Source organism: Ostrea edulis, chromosome 1 (assembly GCF_947568905.1).
Source record: "Ostrea edulis chromosome 1, xbOstEdul1.1, whole genome shotgun sequence".
In the NCBI taxonomy this organism is placed as follows: Eukaryota; Metazoa; Mollusca; class Bivalvia; order Ostreida; family Ostreidae; genus Ostrea; species Ostrea edulis.
Genome location: NC_079164.1, coordinates 48,819,232 through 48,825,028, shown reverse-complemented (window position 1 = coordinate 48,825,028; position 5,797 = coordinate 48,819,232). Strand labels below are relative to the sequence as shown.

At 34.9% G+C, this 5,797-nt stretch overlaps 1 non-coding gene across 1 annotated transcript; it reads right to left on the bottom strand.

Annotated features, from left to right (window-relative positions):
• Positions 1 to 4,036: 4,036 nt before the first annotated feature.
• On the bottom strand, positions 4,037 to 4,108 carry Trnap-ugg (transfer RNA proline (anticodon UGG)). Its single transcript has one exon. It is a non-coding gene; the product is annotated as a tRNA-Pro (tRNA).
• Between the last annotated feature and the right edge of the window lie 1,689 nt (positions 4,109 to 5,797).

Sequence of the window (5,797 nt, the reverse complement as noted above, 5' to 3'; positions counted from 1 at the left end):
ACCGCTCAATATGAATGAAAAATTCCCGAAGGGACGTTGACTAATGAAATCTTTCGTAACAAAATAAACAATCTCTTGGATACATTACAAATGAAAAAGTGTACAATGCAAATAAAATGAAAAATCATATCATACAAATGGGAAGCAAATTCACTTTATGTACCAAAAATTATCTAAATTGCGTGTGACATTGTTAGACCTATACTACATTGTAGAATATGCTTTAGTCGTGTGGGATGGATGTTCTGCAGAAATCGAAAAGTTCGAAAAGGTACAGCTCCATGCAGCTAGAATTGTACCGAGATTGCCAATATAAGCATTATACATGTACTGTATATAGAAACAACCACTATGTAAAAGACGGGAAATCGCTAAACCAATGACATGTATAAAATTCACTTTAATCTTGTACCACAATATCTAGGCGATATCAATTCAGTGAAAATGTCAAAAGGATATAAACAACTCGCTAAAATACTCGTTGTAAATATGATTATATACATGTACCTCCTAGACTAGACCTAAACATGAAATAAATGATAAATTTTTTTTTTCAGATGCCATTCGCAAATGGAACTATTTAACAAATGAAACAAAGAAAGCAAAATCTATCAGTCAGTTCCGCCGAAACATTTCTGATAACATCGGTATTTCAAAATTCTTCTTTACAAACGGATAGTAAATATAATCATTGAGATAACGATACACAGATTTTACTTGGGGACATGAAATTCACAGCAAAATCTTCAATGATGCTCACAAATAAATTGAATTCAAGCAGATTCTCATGATAGTAATATATTTTATGCTATATGTACTCATATAACTCATATACTCATATAACTATGGTCTATACATCTGTTGACAATTGATATCAATTAATCTTAGCTTGGGCGGATCCAGGAATTGCGGTTACGGGGGGGCGCCGCTTTATGAGGCAGGCGGTCCAGGGCGAAGTCCTCGTGGGGGTCCAGGGGGCGAAGCCCTCGGAAGCTCCTGGATTTTACAGATTTTATGGGGCTTGAAATATTTCTCCTATTTAGTCATTTGTACTATTTTCTATCATTTTTTAAAGGTGAAATTGATAAAATGACCCAAATTTTAAGGGGTTTTTTTGGAAAAAATAAGTTCTTCCAATAAAGTAATTCAAGAAATCAAAAGATTTTGTAATTTATTTCTCCGGGAGTGGAAGAAATTATTGCTTCTTTTATCGTTTGGTACATTTTCCGAAACAAGATACCGCGATTTATCTTAAATTTGAAAATTTTAGGGGGGAGGGGGGGGCGCCGCCCTCTAAATCCGCCACTGCTTATAGGTGTCAGAGATCCTCGTAAGTTGTCAGAACTAGTGTTCAAACCCATTGTATATCATATATGTAATAAAATATGTTCAAAACGAAAACATCACATATTGCAACGTTTGACATGTTATGTAGTCTGTAGTACATGCAATACGTGTGATTTAGGAAACATGCATGTACAGGTATATAACAGTACATGTAATAAGCATATACTGTGCGAGAGGTCAGTTTGGAAATGATCATTAAAATGTACATTTATAATTTACTTACTTCAATGGCTTACAGTAGTGCGTTATTCCCCAGTCTGTGAGAACTTTTAAATTGGTCAGTCAAGCTTTACATTTTTTTCCTTATGTGAAAGACTAAAGAGTTCCAGTTCTTGTGCCAATTCATGCATGCTAAATTTGACCAGTCTGTGCGTATAGTTGTTTTTGGTTTGATAATTTATACAGATATTATTGAACTGAGATACATATATGATTACATACTTACATGTACCACAATGCATCTCTCGACTTAAATGTATCCCTTACACCAGAGTGGGGAACAAAGATTTGATGACAATATTGCACACACGTGTTTCAAGTTCTCTATCTTTCAAGGTCAAAGGTTGACCACTGGTCGTGCACGGAGGTGGATCTAAGATTTGCAGTTTCTAGAATCCGAATTTATGATTTAATTTACTGCGAATAATGAACCGCGACATGAAAAACTTGCACGACTTGCATCAACAGAATATTTCAATATTTTTCGTGCAACACTTATCAAAGCAAGTCATGAGTGAATACTTTGATCCGAGCTCGTCTTTGGAGTCGATTGCGGTGTGATTGAAATTAACACGAGGGTGTGAGCCGCGACGGACCTTTAAGCTACAGCTTGTATTATAATTCACCGCTTCATGAAAAGTATGCTGGCGCGAAGCGTTGCTGAGAAATGTTTTTTCCTTTACTTTACAGAGCCGTAATTTTGTCACCAAAAAATGAATTCAATGGAAATTGCTCTACATTATATATTTCAGTAATAACACCATTATTAATTATTTCAAACACTTTAAACCTTAAAGCAGACACATGAATATGTAATTTTGGTGATTGAATAATCATTGTCTTGCAAGCCAACAATTCTTCCTTTGATATATATTTCTTTACACCAAAAAACGGTTATCTAACATAGTTTTATTAAGTTTGTCTTGTTTTTGTACAAAATAAATGCTTTTATTAGTCCCTTTGTCATTGAGATATTTTGAAGAAAAAAAATGGTTGCCATCACTTTTACAGCTAATGCCCCTTTATCTTCTGTTGAAATATTCCCAGCCGTTAAGATTTAGTTGTGCTCTATTCATCGAAATCCATACGTTAATGAAAATGTGATCCGGAACTAGGCAAACGACTGTACATGTACATTGTTCACATTCATGAGGAAATAGCTATCATTTCTATTGGTAAAGATATCTACTCGAAGGTAAAGACATTGAAAATGTTAATATATGGGTATTAATTCCAATATTCTGAATTAGATAAGATATATAGTGTATGGAGTTAAAGGTTGTTATAATCGGAGTTGGGGATCAGACCGCCGACAAGCCGTTACAGTCCAAACATTTAATGTCACCGTGCCATGAACGGATGCTAACTCAGCGCGGATGGAAAACATCTATCGCCGCACGGACGGGAATCACGGGCACCTGAAGTGCGGATAGCTTCTATAGATCTTATGTACATACACCTCCCTCCCCCCTCTAGAATGAAATTATTTTGTACAGAACCAAAAATGTACCCAAAATATGTTATTTCCCCCACCGATCACCCTCCTAAGTCGTTCTGAATAGTCAGTTTGTACATGTATCTTCTGTAAACTTCTGAGATGACCCACTTGTGAGATACTAATACAAATATTAGTATCTCACAAGTGGTCATCTCTAAAGCTTACGGAAGGTACAAAATGCAAATGTTTGGAAATGCATGAAAGTCTGGCTCGGGCGTACATGTAGCTACGTGTGCTTCTGAACATATTATTTTGAAAAATATAATACATGAAATAAAAAAGAGAATTATCGGTGAAAAAATGGGTAATTTCACCGAATTATCGGTGAAAAAACTGAACTCAAACGAGCCAAATATTATGTGAAGTTATGATATACAGGTATTGTAAAATGCATGTATTGTATGTCTCGTCGATTAGTTTTAATGTTTTACAGAAACACATATATACAATGTACATGTACATCTGTAATTACATTATATATGTCTCTGTGTTTGAAAATTATTATCGCTGTCGCAATTTGTTCGCAACATGTATCCAGTTTGAAATTTTTTAGAAATTAACAGTAAAATTAAACTTAATAAATACATAAGTATTGGAGGAGGTAGATTCATAGGCGTAGCTTGGGTTCGAATATTACCGAGGCAGGGGGTCTGGGGGGCTGCGCCCCCCAGAAGCTATCGACATTTTAACAACGTAAAAGGTGTTATTTTTTTTTTTTTTTTTTTTACCGAGGCAGCTGCCTCGGTTGCCTCAATGGAAGCTACGCCACTGAGATTTTTTGTCTTTCTACCTGTAGGGTATGAAAAAAAAATTAACACAGAATATTTCACGATTCCTTCAATAATTTCTCTTAAATAAAAAGTACTTGCACGTATTGTTGACATTCGTATAAATCATAGGGTTCTATAAATTATTCTACTGTGAGAGAACAAAATTCTAATGTTGCTGAATCAGCAATAAAAAAAAATATTAGGGCTCGTCCGGGATTTGAACCCGGGACCTCTCGCACCCAAAGCGAGAATCATACCCCTAGACCAACGAGCCACCATAACTTCCTATGTGATAATAATATTTATATTAGTGTGACTGTGTTGATTAAAGACTTGTGTCTGTACAAAATTAAAGGTTCTAGGCCTAGTCAATATATGTAATGTTTACATACATACATCACAACCCCCCCCTTCCAATAAGTTGCACAACAACGCGAAATTCTGCGTTAAACAGAGGAGAGATCACTGCTACTAGCACTTCCATGTTTTGTCATTTGTTTGCAAGTGTCAATCAGAGCAAGGAACGACAACTCTGGGTAGAGATTGAGCAAGTGTGCTATTTTGGGGATGGATTTTGTTACATCCATGCATCCTGGATTGTGACTTTCTAAAACTGAACAAAAGAATTTTTTACCCAAACATTAGATATCTTGATTTACACTGAATAGAATGTCCAGGTCTATGGTCTTGCCGGTGATCCATAAACCGTAATATAGGCCTTTATAACTCAAGAATCATCTCAAGACCTACCAACAGAAATGATAATGGATTCACACGGAAACGGATTTGATCCAAAATGGATTTATGAAAGCAAATCCTTAAAAATTACAGTTCTTGAAAATGGAAAAAAGAACATTAGTGGAGCTATGGAGCACATGAAAATATCCATACAACCAAAACACCTCATAATTAGTGTTGGGTGTAATGACCTATCAAATGAAAACCCAGAAACTGTCATCAAGAGATTTAGCAAGCTTGTGGAATCTGCACCCCAAAACTGTTACCTGCACATTTTGCCACTCTTCAAAAGGATAGGAGAAATGGAATACCACAGTAAAGTAGATGAAGTAAACAAACACTTGAAAGACATGTGTGAAAATAGAACAAAGTCGCATTTTCTTTGTAGGAGAAAATAAGATCCTGGATCATGGAGGAAACTATACCAGAGATGGAATTCATTTCTCAAATACTGGTAGGAAAAACCTCGTATCAACCATCAAAGGACACTTAAATCCCTTTCTTGGTATGAAACCTTATGATCAATACTGAAAAACCAGTATACAGACAAGAGAGACAACCCAGATCGAACCCACGTCATAACCACAACCCCGGTTTACCCAATATCAGAGATTTAGTAAAGCAACTTTCATATCTGGTATAAATTGTCAGTATTGATAGAAACTACATGTATTATATTCTAGTCAGGTCGCAGTTTATCTCATATCACATGATGTGAAGAAAAGATCTTCATTGTCATACCCTCACTTGATATATTGTAGTATCTTCTTGTAAGAATGCCACTACCTGGATACATGTAAATTATATGACCTCATATATTCAATGTGCAAAACTTATATTGTATCTATATCACATGTAAAGCTATTAAGTGTGAAATCCTTCTGTTTTCTTCTAAGAATACTGCTACATCTATATATATTGTGCACATAACATATATACATGTATCTATGTTTGTGCTAGGTTTACATAATCAATGTTAAATTTTTCTACAAATAATATTATACAAGGCCCTAGGTATTGTTAGACATTATATTGTGTGCATAACACACATACATGTAAACATAAATAGATGATAAGTCTAGTCAGTCAAGAGAATTTATGCAATCAAGTACAACATGCTTAACATTGCATACTGGAATATACGTAGTTTTAGTAAATCAAAATTTGATGATAAAGTTGAATTTTTTAGTTCTTTGTATCATAAGTATGATGTTATTTGTTTTCT